This window comes from Halyomorpha halys, unplaced genomic scaffold, assembly GCF_000696795.3.
Source record: "Halyomorpha halys isolate HHAL.00 unplaced genomic scaffold, Hhal_1.1 Scaffold187.1, whole genome shotgun sequence".
Lineage (NCBI taxonomy): Eukaryota > Metazoa > Arthropoda > Insecta > Hemiptera > Pentatomidae > Halyomorpha > Halyomorpha halys.
In genome coordinates, this window is record NW_027113649.1 from 167,379 (window position 1) to 187,992 (window position 20,614).

Below are 20,614 nucleotides of genomic sequence, written 5' to 3' on the forward strand. Positions count from 1 at the left end.
AGCCTCTTTGAATTGATCTTCAATACTCCTAAGCTATAATGTTTTTCTTCCTTATAAATTAATAATTTTTAATAGGATAATAGAGTTAAGCGGTCACTGAAGTTTCCTGATTTTTGTCTGATATACTCTATGTGATTCATATTATATATCGAAATGAAAAAAAAAAATCTGGGTTCTATATTCATCTAATTAAATCAGCTCATTCCTTCCTACATTAAAAGAATCGTAACAAAATGAGTTCAACTGAACGGTACATTTTCACAACTTCTTTCTTGATTTCGGTAACCGTTTTAATTTTTAGAGTTTGAAACATTAAAAACGCTATTTTTTTATATAAATAATTTTTTTTCCATGAACTTGTAATGTGCTGAACATGCTTAACTTATTGGACTTGGTAAAACGTAGAGCATTGAATACTTGAATACTTGTCTCTAAAGGTTATATCTTCTTTAGAAAATACAATGAGAGGTAAATATATATTAAGGAGGGCGGCAAAAATAGTATAAGTCAGAAATAGTTTAAGCGCTGTAGAGCATTTTGAAATCTACTTATTTTGATGAAAACATTCCTTTCTCATAATTGATTTAAGAAATCATCTATTTGAAAGTGATTTACAACCTGCAAAGCATTTAACTATTTCCGCCATTTTTCTCGTTCTCAGTAAATATATATGTGATTTTTTTTTAAATGAACACCTGTTCACTTTATCGATCGATTTATGAACAAATCTTTTATCCGCACTCGATGCTTCGCAAGCCTCAAACTTGAATATTCTCAAACTGACTAAATTAAACAAATCCAAGTTGATTTTAATTAATAACACTTAAGGAAAAGGAACGGTATTATGCCGTGCGTTTTGATTGAAACTTCTAATTTATGATTTTATATACATATTTATATTTTGATATATATTTATATGTTGATGGAGTGGACTTCAACTTTAGCAATTATATCCGCAATTGATGTGGCTCATGGTACCATAGAACTGAGACGGTCAGGCGAAGAAGCTGTAAGGCAACATAAAAAACTGGTACGCTGTTTTTTTTTTATACTAACAGCAATGACCTGACATTGTCCTTGTTCCTGTTTCAGGGAATCGGTGGCACAATCGCCATGATTCTCTATTCATGGTTGTTAAAAAGTGAGATTGGCTCAAGTACACCATTATGATGTATAACTGGTTTGTACTACCTTGCCTATTAAGGTAGTGGTCTAAAGCCTTGTCACTATTAGAGAGGAAAGAATCAGTTTTATGGTAATATATTTAGTATTGTCAATAAAATAGATAATAAAAATTATAGTAATTAAAACTGATTCCTCTCTAATAGAGACTAGAGGCATGGCTTTAAACCATTACTTTAATAGGCAAGGTAGTACAAACCAGGAGTTCTATTTATTTGGACCAATCCCATTTGAGAGTATTCTCAATTTTCTAAACCTTTGAATTTGGTTTATTAATTATTCTTTTTTTTTTTACGGATTCTGATACTCGTCATATGACGAGTTCAAATCGTGCACTTTTTCATTCCAAGGCGAATAAATAAACTTAGAATAAAAATTTGATGTTATTAATACATAGATGTGTATTAACTCTTCTTAGATATTTCGTTTAATTTTTCCATTAAAAAAAAAAATTATAAAATTCATGTGTTAAATGATTGGAACAAAAAATGTTTATGTTTGTTGATGATTTGCACGTGAATGGAGTGGGAAAATCGCAAAAAAAGAAAAAAAAATTGTTTGAGAATCTAATTTCCCTACGTCATTAAATCTGAATTTCCTCAACTGGCTGAAAATGGATGTAATGATGATGAAGCCTCAATTAAAAAAATGCTTCAATTATAATGACAAATTCTTACAGGAATTTGAATTCTGAAACTAATTAGGGAAGAACCTCTGGGGAAATTGCGTCCACTACTGTGTTTAATGGATCAAGAATACGATTTTTTTTTACAAATATGAGTAATTTTTTGAATTTCCTTTTTAAGATTTAAATTAATTTTTCTTTTTGTATTATAAGCTAAGAAATTAAATAAATAGATTAACCCAATTTTAAAAACTCCCAAAACATAACATTATCTATTTTAATACTATATCATGAAACAAGCAACATTCAATGCATAACCACCAAATTTTTCAAAATGTTATCAGTTTTTCATGGTTTGTTCTAATATTAAACCAGAAAAAAAAAGAAATTTTCCTGATATAACATATAAGTAAGGGAAAGTATTCCGATCATGCAAAATTGAGTTTTCATGTTCGAGACGAAATTTAATGTTTTGAGGTCCCGGAGTCCAAAAACCTAGTCTGGAAATAAAGTCAGTGCATCCGTGAACAGTGTAGCTGATAACGAAAATACGTAAGGAACTGAAATTAAAAATTTAACACGGATATATGCCTGGGATGTGATGGGATACTGACTGGAAGTGCCACTTTATAGAATTTTTTACTTTTTTCCGAAATATGTTCCAACGATTTTGATTAAACCCGCCTTATCAATGTAGAATTAAATAATCTTTATTATCTGCTAGATATTAACTTCATTGAAATAGTCTCAAGGGGCTTAAGTTACGAATTTTTAAAAAAGCTTCCTGTACCTGTAACCTTTTTTATTTCTAAAGATTTCTCATTTTTAGAAATAATAAACAATAGATAAATACAAAACATTTAAGAATTTTTTGGATAAATAAAGGATAAAAAGGAAAAATATAAATATTTATTTCTAATGGAAAAGCCGATACCGCTCCAACTTTCCCAATTGCCTTACGATTTCCTTGTCTTTGGTTACTCTGTTGTATTCTTGGAAAGAACAAAACTTATATTCGTTACCCCCACCTCATGAAACTCTAACATGAATTTTATAGCAACATCAAAATGAGAATTATTTGTTCCTAATTTTCGCATACCCTAATATTTTATTTTTTTGAAAATCACAAAAATGGCTATGACTTCTACACGTGCCCACCAACCTAATAATTTCGGTCGTATGCAGGATTGTAAGTGAAAGTTGTTTGATACGTGCGCCACACCGGTTTTTTTTTTATCTTTCTGTTTTAACTTCTTTTTTTAAATAATAAATCTACAAACTAACAAGTAATCATATACAACTTTCCTATGACTAGACGACTCATTTAAATTGTATCGTCATTGAGCAGAAGAAAAAAAAAAAAAAAAAAAGACACTATTTCGTTGATGTTCAAGTAAAATCACTGAACTAAATATTCACTAGTAGTTGTATAATATGTACTGTGTCAGTAAATGAACAGTACCTAAATATTACACTATAATATTTTAGTTTCATACTTTGTTAGAAAGTGAAGCCCGGATCTTCAATTTACTTTCTATTCTCAGAGCGGGGAGGCACTGATTTATTTCCTGTGTCCGCTAATAAATGACCTCCAACCTGTATATCTTAGGTCATGTAATTCGGAGTATCGATCAAACACGGCTCTACTACAGATTGTAGTTAATTGATAGTTAGCTATAATCCGATACAATGACTAAGTTTTGTATTTTTACGTGAGCATTATTATACAATATTGTTTTTGTTTTTTTTAACAATTTACTTACATTTTCAAAAACATCAACTGAAAACATTTAATAAGTATGATTCCAAGGATTATAATTTAAATTTGTTTAAAGTGAACGAGACAACTAGAGATCACCGGGACAATGTGTGATGATCTCTATTTTGAGCACATACAATTGTTAGAATAGAATTTTTTTTTTTTTTTGTAGTAATTTTCTTCGTCTATAATTTTTTTTGAGAGCCTAAATATTATAATCGATTAGTTTTTTTTATTTATAATAACTGATGGCATTTCCCGTGAAAATTAAATTAATTAATTTTCAACGCTTTGGAGATGATCAAGAACAATAGGGGAAAATTATTTAATTTTAGTATCAATGTTATATTATTATATTGTCACTGAAAGTATGGCTATTTTCACATAACTGAAAACTCCACTTTTTAGGAAAGCAAAGAAAATAATATTTTTCTTCTTTTATTTTTATTATTATTTGAGAAAAATAATAATATAAGAATATTTTTTATATGTAAGATTCAGTATTACATCATAAGTCAAAATCAGTTGTTTCACCTTACCGAAAAAATGTAGTTTTTGGACTTAGTTCCTAGCACTTTCATTGTTGCTAAGTATGATATTAAATATTAGCATATACTGTGTTAGGTAATGTTAATCATGTAAATAAAACTTTAAAAAATTGTTGGGCATCGAAATTTCAAATATTAAATGCCCACGAATATTTTGGTTAGTAATCCTTCCTGGAGGCTTAAGTACTTGTTTATTCATGCGGTTACATAAGAGGATAGATATTTAAAGGAACGCCCTTTTCCTGAGAAGCGATCTGAGTGGGCTTTGTGGAAACCTTGTTTCGATCCTTCGTGTAGGAGTCCATGTTTGTTACGGGCTCCTTTGATCACCCGTCATTAGCTACTACCTACGATTTCCTGTAGACCGGTAGAAAGAGGCTCTGAAAGATTTTTTATAACAAATTTAGTTTATACCTAAGAGAATTTAATTATTTTTAAGCGTGTTGCAAGTATCCAAAACATATCTAATTACTTAAATTAATGTTTCAGTAAAACAGTACATGAAGGGACAATAAAATGGAAAATAATTAGTGGCGAATTGTTTATACAAATAAACCAGATTTCCGGCTGGATGTTGAGCTCAATTTTGGAAGCCGACAGAAATTTCTCCTATTAAAGAATAACATCTTTTTAATTTTGATTTGATTTATATTTTTTATCAATTCAAAATTTAATGAATAGTAATAATGAATTTGAACGAATAATAATAATAATTTCGAGTCCTCAAAACACTCTTTTGGTTATACGATTTTACTAAAATCTTGATCCTTTTTTTCATTTAAATTTATTAGTTAATTTAAACGTAAATGAAAAGGTTATCCAATTAGATACTTCATGAGTGAGTTTAAATTTCACGTAAGTTATTATTTAATGAAATATTAACGCGTATGAATAATACAACATTATGAATCAATATCCCAATGTTAAACTATTATTTGTTTAATTGAATAGCCAGTATGAGTTTTAATATTAAAATAAAATAATTGAGATCCATTTTATCACAGGCTTAATTTTAGAGTCATGGCTTGCATTGAGGATACTGAATCCAGTATCTAGCATTTTGCAGAACACAATATACTTGTTTTTCAATTTCTAAAATTAATTTATATTGCTTTATTGTTTAACTTATGAAATAAACAATATTAATTTTTTTTTAAAAAGAAGCTATTAAAATTGACAACTGTTAAAAATTCATTATCTTAAATGCGAATACTTTTCTTGAAGAAGTTTATGGAATGAATAAAGAAGAACACCTTGTCAAACAATTATTGGCAAAATTTAAAATCAAAATTTTCTAAAGCTTTTTATTTCTCCTCATCTAGCTATTAACAAAAATAGCTATCATATTTCAGTAGGTAACAAGATTTTAATTTACAAAATGTTTTATTTTTTTATTAATTTTTTTCTAGCTCTAAATTTAGTTTTAATTTTTTGTTTATATTCTTTGTTATTGCAAACATATTTCAAAATCGGACTTTGGGTACATGTTCAGCATGAAGACTAGAAGACCCTTGTGTAGCAGCCTATTTTCCCAGAAGGAAAGTGCAAACTAAAATAATGTAAACAATCTCTGGAACTGGAAGCATACTCAGCAACATTTTCATCTTCTTCGTCTCGCCGTCTATACAGCATCTATGGAACTGGAGTTTAAATCAATAGATGTCATTGCATCGTTATCATTGTTTGTTAAAAAAAAGAAAAAAAATCTATTTTAGTTATTACTATTTATTTGTTTATTTTTATAATAACACAAAATACTATTATTTCATCGTTAAGTCTTTAAATCTTGTACTTCCTTTCATATAAAAAATCAAAACAAATTATTAGTGATAATTTTTTTTAATATTTTCAATAAAAAAAAAATTAATATTTACAGAATATTTTTTCAAACTTTTTGCCACCTTGATCAGTTTGATTCAGCTCTATTTCGAGGTTTTGTAACCCGATTCGCTACAATTACTATAGTATAAATCTCATATTTGCATAGTCAGTGACAAATCGGGGTGCTATGCTGGTATAACTTTTACTGTGTCATCTGAGTAAACAAGAAATATATGTCAACAAAGAACAGCAAGGAAACTGTCAGATGCATGTTTATACATAAGTGATTAAATTTTATCAACCTGAGGTCGTGGACCATATTTTATGGTCGAGATAAGTCGTCCTTGACACATAGATAACGTGAAATGTGCAGGTTGCAACGAAGGCAGTAGGAAGGATTGTGAATATTCAATAGTATATATTTATACATGTCTATTTATGTATTCCCAAACAGTTTTATCGAAAATAGTTACCAAAATCATTATAGATAGATTAAAATAACTGTTTAGAGAGGACGTTAAAATTAAAGAACACTTGACTCATCGCAGGAATTTTCTGACATACAAAGTTTGCCGCCCTCCTACGATATATAGAAATAAATCTAGCATAAAATTCTAAAACAAAAAATTCCTTTATAAGTAGAAAAAATAATTAATAGATTGAATGAAAAGACCATAATTGGTATATAGCATATGTATCATTGTCCACAGAGAAAATGGTTTTGATTCCATATATTCGCTATGGGAATAGGTTCTGAACGAGCCCACTCTTAGGAATAATTAAACTAACTGAAGTTCATTGTCTAGTAAAGTAAATTTTATTTACAAATAATCATTTTTGAGGAAATATGAACAACAAGAAAATATCAACCTTCATTATTATAAAAAAAACAACGCATGATTCATAGAATTATATAAACTAATTATTTCATGAAATTAAATTGTTAAAGAAATATTTATAATAATTCTAAAATAGCAACATGCCAGTAACCGATTCTGCACGCTTTTCATTAGAGAAAGATGCTGGCCAGAATTCAATTTTATTAATACATACTGAAGCCTAATTTAGCTAACTATTATGTATACCTAGTGAATAATTTAGTTAACTATAATGTATACCAAGTGAATAATGTAGTTAACTATTATGTACACTTGATGAATATAATCAGTAAGAATAGTAAACCCACTTTTGATCTATTATAAGTAGTATTCAAAGTGCTCTTGCGGGAAAGATAATTATAAACAATTGTTGTTCACTACAAAATAGTTTTTATATTTAATCTTACACAAGTTTAAAAGCTATATTTACATATTCGAAACGTAAAATATCACCCAACAATGAATATCTACCCCAGATATATTGGGAATAAAGCCATTTTGGAGATTTTATAATTCAATATAATAATTAATAATGAAACATTCAGTTATTTATTTTACTACGTGTTTTTTAGTAAGTTTTCCCTCAACCTCCTGCTTTATCTCCTTATTTCTGAGTTTTATGTTCTATTGTAGGGATTCACGTTTAAATTATTAATTATTTATCAAAATAAGTTTTAAAAAAAATTGTAGAACCTCATTAAACCCAAAATTGTAAAAAACAAATCTATATAAGAATTAATTAGTTAATTTTTTTTTTTTATTAATTTCACTTTCAAACAATTTTATTTTTTACATACATATGTTTTGGTGACGTTTTAGCCTTTAAAAAAAAACTTTGGCCATTTTCAAACTTTTATTTCTCGTTTCTTTACCACAGTCATCCTACTAAAATTATTTTATATAATACAATTCGCTGGAACTATTCGTCAACATTTATTCTTCTTCGGGCTATTAAACTGTAAATTTATTATGTAGCATTACACTCAACAATGATATATTAAAAATATACATTACTTTTGAAACAATTTTTATGAACTAATGTGTTGACTGTTTTTCTTTATGTAGGATAAAAAATATTTTTTTTATATATCCCTCAAAATAATTTGTAATATTTTTATCCTTATCTTAAACCCCAGAGAAGTCTCTGGATTGTGAAAATTTATTTTTCATGTCTTTTCGCTATCATACATAGGGTTTTTTACCCACAGATTCCTAAAGAGACTAGTTGCTACTGTTTCTATTTTAGTGCACTCTGCTTGGCATTTTATTCGATATTTTTCATTGGTAAGTTGAAAATGCGGGAACAGTATATGAAATCAACTGTCTAAACTGTATTTACGGATAATTCGCATGAAAATAATATTGATTATATAAAAAAATATGTAATATTGTTATTCAATTTGTGAAAATGTGTAATAGTGTAATGTGAAATTATTGCATGTTTTTTTTTTTTCTCAATTGTCTTCCTTTAGGAATTATTATTATTAACATATTGTTTAAATAATTTACTATTCAGAGCCTGGAGGGATGTTAACATTTAGTAATGCGTTTTATAAGTAAATTATGATCTGTAAAAGAAAGAATGTGCTTTATATGCCAATGCTCTTAACGAAACGAAGTTTTATTTGAATTCTTAATGAACATTTTAATTCCATATGCTCTCAGAATGTTCGCTGAGAAATACTATTCAATGGTACGAAAGGGATATTAAATATAGTGCCATATATAACTGACTATAAAAATGTATTAGTTCTATTAATAAAAATGCTGGGTCAGCCGTCGTTATAATGATAGTCGTTAGCTATCACTACAAAAATATTACTTTAGCATAGCTTAAAAAAATTACTGCCATAGCCGTATACGGACATAGCCGTTTAGGTGGAAATGAAGTGAATGGAAGTATAAGTATCTAAAAATAATTGTTTTAGTTTATATTTTTTGATCTCATGATTAATTTTTGGTGGCCTTTCAATTTTTGTTTATTTATTTTATTGGTTAGTCTTGTATCAGGAAGTATGACTAATTTTTATATAATAATGGTAAAAATTTATGTCTAATATAAAAATTGATACATAAGATATGTTTGTTGACCTTGAAAAGAAGTTCTGATTTCACTATTCGAAAGTAACGGATTTTCTTATAATAAGATATTTAGTTTTTCTTTTGTTTTTTTTTTAAGCAATTGTTCGAGTATCGGCATCCATTGTATCATTTCATGTAGGGGCTATTGAAACTATTATAATTTTGCATATTTTGTACCTGGATATGTTTGAATATTTGTCGTATTGTCTTAATGTAATGATCTATGTCTATTTAGTTAATATTTTTTATCTATTAATGTGGGATTTACTGTATTTAGCCTAAATTAATACGATCTTAACCTTTATTTCCTTGATCGACGAAACTTTAACTGATTAAGTATTAACTGCTATTTGAGAGACTGGATGCCTTTGATTTAAATCTCCCAGTAATATCAACCAATTTAATACGCTAATAAACGTTATATTAATTTTAATTTAAGAATTTATGGGTGAAGGGGGGACTTTTTATTTCTTTCGTCTACAGCAAGACTACAACACGCTACAAAAGCTTTAGCGCTTCAACAAGTTAATTTTTATTTTTTATTTCAAAAATTTTATCGTCATATTTAATCGTATTCATTTTATATGTGCTACTGAACGTTTGATTTCCATGTTTAGGCAACTTGTGTTATTACTTAAAATTATCACAAAACAATTTATGTTAGTACTTTTCAACTTTCTATCGTTTCTTCAAATTGTAACTTGACTAATGATAATAAAAGCTTTATCTAGATACTTTACGAAACTAAAAGGAGGTATGAGTCTTGTTTATAAGCAATTTACAAAATATCTACTTTTACATTGATTAAAACTTTTTCCATCAATTTAAAATAGAATAACAATTTTCCAATATTTAAATAAAAGGTTAAAACTTTTCAATGGTTTATCATTAGTTCAAATTGTTACTTGTAATGATCAAATGAAGTGTTATCTAAGACGATTTAGCATTTTTCCTTTAAATGTTTTCTGTTCTAATGTAATAAATCCATTTTTTAAAAAAAAGACAGTAAGATACGAAGTTATATTGTAATTAATTACTTTCTTTTCATTTATTTTATTTTCATGTTAGATCTTTTTTTTAAATACTATTTTAACATAGCAAAATAATATAATTTAGAAATTTTTTTTGGTTTTTCATATTCGGTCTTTATTTGTAATATTTATTTATTTTTATTTTACAATCATCATTAATATCGCTAAATAGTCTTTTTTTAATTAATTATGTACTATAATTAGTAATAGGACTGTGCTAGAAATAATAGTGAAGAATGTGACATATTCCGTTAGTCGAAAACCAATAAATCAAAATAACAGACAGCTGACCTGATTTTCGAAGAATGAACGGTATCTGATGTATACAAGCTGCCAAAAAATTAGATCACTGTTTGATTAAATGAAGATAATCCATTATTATATAATTAATTTTCATAATTTTTTTATTAAATATCTTAAACTAAGGTTTATATACGAAAGTTTTCTCTTAAAATTCTTTTGGGTGATTTGTATACCATATCCCCTAGATTCTGTCCTTGGACCACACTAATCCTATTTAATGGATTCCTATTAAAACAAAAATGAAAGAATTTATTATTGGTGTAGGTATTTATCTGTTTGTCTCATTCATCTTTGGTGGGCTGGAAAAGTAGTATAAAACATGAATAAGAAAATGGCCGAAATATTACATATTTTTTAGACACAGAAGAGCTCAGATTATAGAAGAAATAAACACAGTAAAGAAACTATGAAGGGAAGTTGATGAAAGTAGTGGAAATGTTCTACAGTCTGTAAAACAACCTATTTTGGTCATTTTTTTTACTTATGGGACTTTTTTGCCCACCCTAGATACATTTATTTATCTCTCTTTTGATACATGATAATAGGTAAAATGTACGGAAATTTTTGTAGTTCTTGTGTACTCGAGTACTTATACTGAACGTGTAACTTCCCTTGTAATTCTTTTTTACTTTGCCTTTTTTTTTTTTCTTTACTGAAAATTGCTCTTAATGGTAATAATTCATTTTTTTTAACATGATTATCTATATTTTAAGGCTAATAATTTATCGTTTTAAAATATAATCAACTGGACGAGCCGTTGTTTGAATATTGTAGTTTATGGAATCTATTTTCTATGAACAATTTTTTTTATTACCCTCATGAATACACAGCTTCTTTGGTAGCGAGTAAGTAAAATGTCCATTGTTGATCATTTAGTAATTATATTCCTTTGAAATTTAATTTCATTATTTTTTTTTCAGTTTCCAATACAATTTTATTTCATAGAAATTTTATATTTATTTGTTTTTCAGTTAAATGAATATAATGTCGTAGTTGTGATGTTTTACTGAAGTTCACTAACAAGTGGGTTCAGTCCTACTTTCGTCTGTCTGTCTGATAGCTGACATCTAGCTTGTCATATTCAAACAGAACATAAGTTATCTTTAATAGTGAATTTGTTTCACATGTCAAAGGCGGGTCACAGCTATAATAACATCCGGCTGTGAGGCGTAGTAATGTAACAAGACCAGTCAAGATTCAGTTTTGATCTCAAGAGTACCCACTATTTATAATCCAATGTACTTGATGTATGTTTTTAACCTCATATTGCCAGTGCAATGGTAAAGACGTGCAACTGAAAATTCCATAAGGAAAATTAGGTTCGAATTATGTTTGCAGATTTAAAGTAGCTGTTAATATCTCATTTTAATATACGTGAAATGATCATTTTGTATTATTAATTTATGAGATTACATATTCATTTAGGTCTTTGATTCATTCAAAAGAGGATAGAAAACCACTTAAAATGCATCGCGACCATTTACTCAAAGATGGCTAATTTGTAGTTCACTGCGAGGCTTTGCATTTTCGATATGAAATAAAAATAAAATTACGAAATTCATGGCTCCTGTAAATCCATCAGAAAACAACATTTTCGATAAGAGTTGGTAATACTGAAAGCCTGAAATGAAAAAAAAAAAACTTTCTGGGCAGTGAAAGTACAATCCGCTTTATATAAAATCTAGGGTACGTTGAAACTGATCTCCATAGAACTTAGTTGTTATGGATATGTGCATATTTTCTGGTTTAGAATTTTTCCATATATTTTGTAATTATTTATCAATTTGTGGATCTTTCCTTCTTTTGACCCAAAGATGATTCATTATTTATTGGATTAAACAGGATAAGCCTTGATCGTATTAGGTAAAATACAGTACTCATAAACAGGATAACCTAATGGTACTAACAAATATGAAAATGATATATTTATGCTGTCATTGTAAATGATTTTATTTATATTGAAATAATTATGAAATATACAATACAAAATTTAAGGTCGAAGCCTTAATAATTTTAACGATAAGTCAAAAAATTTGGGAAGCATAAGTAAAGGATAAATAAAAAGTTAAATAAATAAATGATATATTTATTTATTTATATATTTATAAATATATGATGGAAAGAGAGGGGAATGAAAATTGTCCTCCAGACAATAAAATGGGAATCTCATCTAGTACTTAATAAAACGAGAATATCACAAAAAGAAGCAGTAAGAAATCCAAAATGTGCATAACCGTGCACTAAAACCCCAAATTCTGCAATAATCTAGTTTATAGTTAATTTTTTAATATTAATACAAGAAAAGTTTACCTAACCTTGTTTGAATCAAATTAAACTCAATAAATGTTCTCTACATGTATGGATACGTGTACATAACATACATCAAAAACTTAAATTCTCATTATGAAGACTGTTTTGGAGTTCTTGAAGCTACCTCAATTTTCAGTTTTAGGCAATATATAAGGGACTTTAGGAAAGGAGTATTTTAAATTAATCTTTCAAGCAAAATTCCCTTTTTAATTTCCCCTACAATTTCTTATTGCATGGCCTATCAATAAGATTCTCAATTGTGTGTTTACATACGAATATAGCATTGACCAAAAAACTACCAAGTAATAACTTAATGTAGAAAACTTTAAATAGTTTGATTACAAATATATTTGTTTTTCACTTCAGGTTCCACTTATCCTATTAAACCTTCACCTTGCTCGTTTAAAATGCATCAAATCATTCAAATGCAATTTTTTTATTATTTACGATATAAATACTCCTCTTGGTCTCTTACATAAATTATTAAAGAAGTTCCATATGAAAAAAAAAAATCATTTCATGGGCATTGTAAACATGAGCAGAATGCTTTAAGAATAGTTATAAAAACCAACTGTTTTCATAACTAACCCTCAAAACACGAAAATACTTATTTTTAAAATCGTCTATTTAGTCTTTCTCCACTCTCCATTTACCATCTACCACTATAAGTTAGATATTATTTTTCTTAAACTCTTGGCCTCTAATGATATATTTTACTTAGATAAACTACTCATATTTACAGAAACTGGTTTTAAGCCCGAAACAAATATTTATTATTAAATGGATTATCAACTTCATTCAAATTTTGTATTTGTCCATTTTTTATTCATACTACTAGCAAAAGATAGTTAATTATTTCTTATAAAAATAATTAAAGGTACTAATTTGGGGAAAGATATTTTGACACTTTAAGCGCCGGAAATGAGTAAAATTGATTTTGCTAGGATTAATATTAAGTTAAGTTTATAACTTAGCGGCGTTTCTATCTATCTATTTCAACAGTCATAGATCCTAACAAACAAACTGCTACAGTCATGGTTCCTACTGAGGTAAAAGGCTCATTATCTGAAGATAAACTAGCCCCCCGTTCGGGTCTCCGGGAAATTGATGGTGTGCAAGTTAACAATTATTTTATACATAAGTTAGTGAAAGTAATAATCTGGATTAAAAAAAAATCTTCTCAATTTTATTATTTGTCTCTTAATCTTTTTTGAAAATTAATATTTAATTTGAGCTTAAATCTTCGCATCAAATTAGATTCAATGTGAATCTCTGGAGTAGATTTCAAATATAGTACCATCCTGCTTTCAGGGTTTAATATTTTTTATTTGCTATTTTTAGTGGAGTTAAGAATTATTTTTTAGAACTTTGATTTAACACAAAAGTTGCTCCTACCTAAATATTTTACTTTAACAAAAACTTACTTTAAAAAAATGAATGAAAAGTAGTTGAGGATGTTCATAACTCGTAAAACGGATCTACGTCTTTTGTGAATGATCAAATTGTCGTAACATTAGCCTTATCTAGAGGAAACATGAATTCTTTTAATTCATAAAACTGCAATATTTCCTGTTCTATTCGTTGCCCTAGTGAATCACATAACAAATAAGATTTGTAGTTGTTATTAAACATTTTTTTCTTTCGAGTAAATTTTCTTTTCTCTTATATGAAATTTTATCAGTTGAAAAATAATACTGATCAAATAAGACTATACTTATTTTGAATAGAAATTATTAATGGAAGGTGAATAATTTTTAAAATTATAATAAACAACAAAGCTAACTTTGTTTTTAACTTAACAATTATCAGTGGTTGTTAAGATCAAACTTTTGTTATGTTCGTACTCATACTTTCTCTGAGTAGATAGACTTAGTGTTACGATTCTGTTTCTGAATAAGTCGCCATTTCAAATTTTATATATATAAAATGAAAATAGAAATAGAAAAATGAAATTAATTTTGTACTTATATTATATGCATATGTATATTATATGCAAGGAACGATTATAAAATAATCTTGAATTGTATAATAGATTTTCTCGTTTCCACGAGCTAGAAAAACTGCGACGTAAACAACGGGGATTTAAAAATAAACTTTAAAATAAAAATCTAACGGTCAAGGTTTTACTGTAGTTTACTAATGCGCCAGCTGATAATGACATTTAAACGTTTATGAATACAATTAGAAGTTTAAGCAAACGTCACGAAGCTACATGGTGTTTTTATAAACATAAAAAAAATTCTAAGAATCATGATGTTGTTTCACTTTGAGACGTAGGTATGAACTCAATGACGTTTATAAATAACTAATAAATAAACAATGGAAATCTATTTTAGTAAATTTTTCTTTTTTTTCGGTTATGGCCTGGTAAAGAAAATATTAGATGTAGTTTTTTGATAGATAATTAATTTTCAAAATAGAATACCAAAATCTGCAATGTTATGTCAATTCAAAATGACTGGTTTGAATAAATATTTTTTTTTTTTAATTTGGATTGAAATCAAAAAGGTTCTTAATCCCTTTTAAAAGAATAAATAAATTTTCAAGATTAAAATTTAATCAATTTTGAAGATTGCGTTGTAAAGTAATTGTTACTAAATTGTACTAATATGATTAGAAAATGCTTGATATATTATATAAATATGCTTTTCAGATGCTTCTTGTAATTTAAAAATGGAATCCTATTAAATTTTAATTCATTATATAATGATGATTACCAATCTCAGAGCTTCGGCTGATCATAAAATTCTAAAGTAGTCACTGTGCTTTGAAAATTTTAAAATAATATAAAAAATACAATGGAAGACGTACCTGTGCTTAGGTATATCCTACAGGGACAGTAGAGACTGGACGAGAGTTGAGCGCTGACTGAAGGCTTCATACCCCCATCCTCTTCGCTTATCCTACCTCATCGTGTTTGTGCGACCTGTTCTTTGCAATTCCTGCAAGAAGAGAGATATCTTCATGAGAAAATTAAGATCATCAGATTAAATACAATTTTTATTGAAAATATCGAAAACATATATAATCCCAGAAAAATAGGAATGTATTTTAAATACACACAGTATTTTTTAAACCAAAAGGCCATGTATCAGTCATTAAAACACAATATGTTATTATTTCATTATAGAAAACTTCATAAATTCATCGATAAAATAAATTATTAATTAATATGATTGATAATTCATTGATAAATGAATTATTAATTGCACAATATATTATTGGTAATAACAATAATCAAAGGCTAAGTGAGACCCATTGTTCGCTGGCGTTACTAATCACTGTCTAAACATATTTTTCCACTGACGACAGTCCAAACCCAAATCCTCAAGATCCATCTTAACGCAATCCTCCCACCTACGTTTCGACCTACCTCTCGGACGTTTATCCACCAGATCTGTGTTTATTAATTTTTAAGGGATATCTTCGTTACAAAACCCTGCAACCTTACTAGCCCATCTTATCCATCCTTATGCTAACACCTGAATTATATGTGACCGATGCATGTGCTCGAATCGTTGTAAAATATAGATTTGGTATTTAAAATTTACAAACGATCCTCAATAATATCTTATGTTCGGGTTTGAATTAAGATCTCAGAAACAACTGATATAATTAATTTGTGGAGACAATTTAGTTCTGAAAAACATTCAGTTTTTAAGCTATATCGGAGGTTAAATATAAAAATAATTCTAGTTTTATGGTAGAAAAATGATCAGAATAAAAAATAAAAATAAATGAATGGGAGAAAAAAAAGAGAGGAAAAAATGTGGGAGAACATGAGTAGTTTAATTTCAAAACGAATTAATTAGAATTTTCAGGGGATTAGAAATGCCTGTTTTACCACGACATAGCAAAAATAAAATATTAAACTCTTTACCAAAGGTTTAGTAGATGGAGTTTTTAGAGGTCATGTGGTTCAAATGCTCTGCTGTGATTGGCTCAGCAATCGGACCTGGCCGAGTTTGAAACTAAGAATTTGTGAGTTGACCATGTTTTGGTAAATAAGCCACTTGTTAGAACGCATTTTTGACACACTTGAAATAATGTCTTGAATTTTATTTTTACGAAGAGCTAGCTAAAATTAGTATTGTAAAGAATAATAGAATAGAAAAATAAAATTTGCATCAAATTGGTATTGTATAGAGAAACAAACTGAAGGAAACAATTATAACTCCTTTTTTGCCAAAAAATCAACTTAACCATGTTTATAACTGAGTTGTTCATATAATGTTATACAAAATTAAATCTGGAATAAATAGGATTTAATAATTCTTAATTAATCTTCTTAACTGGATTACTCAGTTTAAGGTTTAAAAAAAATAAACAATGTGCTATGTAGAAAGATTTATTTAAAAGATTCTCCCAAATAAAAATTCCAATCATTCCTTAAATAACGTCTTCTTCCGATTACCTATTCAATAAAAAATGAAATAGGTATTTAAACTGAAAGGTGCACCGACATTTTGAATTTTTTTTTCTAAATTTTATAACTATAATGTGAAATATCTTTTAGTACAGTGAAGTTATGATGTTCGTTAGGGCTTAAATCATTAATATATCTCAAATTATATCGATTGCGTCTCTGAAACACCAGTTCGAATATAAATAGGATTCAAGTTGAAAAACATTAAATAACCAAATCTAACAATAAGTCAAAGAAGATTCATAATATGACAGCAAACGACAAAACTGAATTTAAAAGAACGAATTGTCCTCAAGGAAAAGACATGGTGACGTTGGGCTGACAAGCCCTGACATCAGGCCAGGGAAAAAGAAAGAGGCACAAAGCCAAGGGGAAAAGGTTCTTGCGGAAATGGAGCATATTATGATTAATACAGCGAAAATAATTATTTAGTTTCAGCTCTGTAATTATAAAAATAAAAATAAATTATACTTCTGAAAAGACGTCTTGGCAGGTGGAGTAACCTCGGAAGTCACGTTGTATTTTTAAAGAAATGTGTAATTCTTCAGTTCCTTCAAGAGTGTAAAATAAACCATCTTTTATTTTTATATCCTCATCTGTTTTACAATATTTTGCCAAAGAATGTTCGACTATCATTATAATCGAAGTCCAAAATACTTTATGACAATGCACATTAGGTTCCTCAATGAACCAATATCAAAATATAAATTTTTTTTTGCCAATATTCAAACTTGTAAACTATTCCGAGAGGATATCTTTATTATTGAATTAACAAATGTTTGTAAAAAAAGATGCATTTTATATTTAGATGACTTATTGAAGTAGATATAAAATTAATTACATCTTAATTCAGTTGAATTAAAAAAAATTCATATAAGAATATATTTAATATTTGATACAAATATTATTTAATTAATGTTGAAAACTTATTAAATCAAATTCGACTAAACCTATCCTGTACATTCGGTTGATTTATAGATATTATTTGGGATTTATTTTCTATAAACCTTGGCTGCAAATAACTGTAGAACGAATTTTTATTACTTTTTCCTTTCTGTAATATAAGCGTAAAAACTATAATTGGACAAAACCTTTGTATTACTACTCATACATATATTTATTATGTACTTATTCTGTATTGAGATTTATCTTGCTTTAGGATTTTTTTTTAATTCAGATAATTGTTCATCTAACATCAACGGAAAAGAATTAATTATTAAAAATAATGAACAAATGTATTATATTACGCCATACCTAATTATACTATTATATTTTTTATTATAATAATATCACAAACAAATAATCTCACTGATATACATATATCATTTAATATGTATGTACTAACCAAACATAAAAATAAAGGAGGTTACGAAAAAAATATATATCCTATTACAAAAGTAATATAATTGTATAATATAATAATTGTAACTTAATTCGCCAATGGCCCTTAGGTTTAGTGGGAGAATAAATAAACTATTTAGTATTAAAATAATACCTTTTTGTATCTTATTTATATTAATTAATTTTTTCCCTCGAAACTGATCAGACATGAGCGTCTATGAAAAGTGTGAAAAAAATAATATAGTTATATATAATATGGCTATTAAAACTCGTAAGGTGTATACAACATTCGTCGGCTAATGCATTATGCGATTGGCAGAGGATGTCTCTTAGACGATTGTAATCACTAGAAAATATGCAATAAATAATATTTATCCTTTATCCCACTTCATTTCAGAAAAAAAAAACATAGTAAACTAACAATATGGCCAACAATAGTAATTAAAGGCAATGACAATTAACACAATAAGCTATAAAGTAAGTTAAATTTTTTTTTTCACAATAATACAATTATGAAATAGATCAATCTCTTGATCCACCTCCTTTGATCTATATTTGTATGATTTTGTATTTTTAATTTAATTATGAATAAATATTAAATTTTAAATTTTTTTTTTAATTTTAAATGCTTATTGGCAAGTTTGAAATAAAATATGCCAATAAGCATTTGAAATACATAATTTATGACCTCCTATATGCTAGCATATTTACTCATTGCTTTAAGTGTTAACAAATTCTGATATGTCTAAAATATGTACAGCTTTTATAAATAATAAAGTTTATGTCTGTTTAAATGTTAAATGTCTTTAATAAACTTCGTAAACTAAAATAACATTTTTTTTTTTTTTTAGCGTTAATGAATTTTACTGTTCATGTGTATATTTAAAAAGAAAAAAAAATCTATTGAATGATATAGAAAATAATCAGTATCTGTACAAAAATAATTTGTTAACTGTAAAACTTGAGTTTAATTGTAAAATATTCAATAAGGCTGATCGGTATCTGGCTTTAGACCTCTGACCCGCTATGTCGTTGGATTGAGGTCAAGCGTAGAGCTTTATTTTCAAATGATTGAGTATTTTCTAATTTTAGAAAATTATTTCAGAACGCTGTGGGCTGTTGCAATACTTTTTATCGTTTGCTTTCCCATACTGTGTAAGCAACGTGGCTATATTGGGAATATGAAACCTTAACAGATGACTCGTGCTCTGGCTCAGTACCCAATAAAGAAGTGAATGCTAACTGACCAAGGCATCATTAAAGCGCTCATATAGGGAGTGAAAACTTTTACTGGATAATTAACGACTCACATTTTAAATTATTTGAACATAATTGGTTATTAATAGGGGCCGGACTTATATGTTATTTTGTACCTAATTAGTTTTATATATTTCTTCGTGAGTGCATAAAAATATATATTTTTTATTATATCTTTATTAATATTTACAACTGTACGTAATAATAAATCCAGTAAATTTGATGCAAGTTCATAATGGCATGTTACAGGAATGTAGCGAAACTAACGATTGGTAGCAGTCTAATAACGTTTTTGCATTAGAAAGTCGCGTGGCTAACTTCTTTTCAGGCGCCTCCGAGGATTGTCAGGGAATGGAAGAAGAAGCAAGGTTAGAAACTGATGGGTTCTGGGTATTTAGGGAGTTTATAATGGAAGGATTGACATCTAGTTCGGGTAAGATCGGTTGCACATGGAACATTAAGGTCTTTATGGATGGTTTTATTTGTGACAAAGTAAGGAACATTGAGGAATTTATGAAGGATTTCGGATTGTAAGGATTGGATACGAGAAGAATTCGAAGATTTAGTGGAGCCCCAAAGCTCAACTCCGTAGTTTAGACCGTTTGTCATAATAAGTGCTGTAACAGTCAAAATCGATGGGCAGTTTCTTGTCTTTTCAGTCTTGTTTGAGGATTCCAAGTTTGTCCTTTGTCCAAAAAAACAACTTATATAATTATAATTTTGTTTATTTATAATTGCATATTCCTGAAACTAATTCACGTTTTAGTATTGAAAAAAATTGTTAAATTATCATTAAATAACTAATAGCTATTGACTATTTCGCAATTTTACCAATACTTAAGCGTAACTTTAGTTCCGAAACAGGCAGAACGCACAACAAAAAATAAACACATTCGCAAAATGGTCACTTTTGCCCCTTGGCTTCAAGCCCACACGTCTGAGGCGGAATGTATACATATCAATATTTTGATAACCATATTTTTTTCAACTTATAAAAATTATTTCAATTGAAATATATATATATATTTCAAAAATACGAATAGCTAGTGAG

General features: G+C 27.8%; 1 protein-coding gene across 1 annotated transcript in view; it reads right to left on the reverse strand.

Annotated features, from left to right (window-relative positions):
• The window catches only part of LOC106679263 (uncharacterized), a 44,090-nt gene extending 28,609 nt beyond the window's left edge, over positions 1-15,481 (reverse strand). The window contains exon 1 of the mRNA XM_014418319.2: positions 15,351-15,481. The gene's annotated coding sequence lies outside the window, so the exon portion shown is untranslated. The remainder of the gene's footprint in view (positions 1-15,350) is intronic.
• Between the last annotated feature and the right edge of the window lie 5,133 nt (positions 15,482-20,614).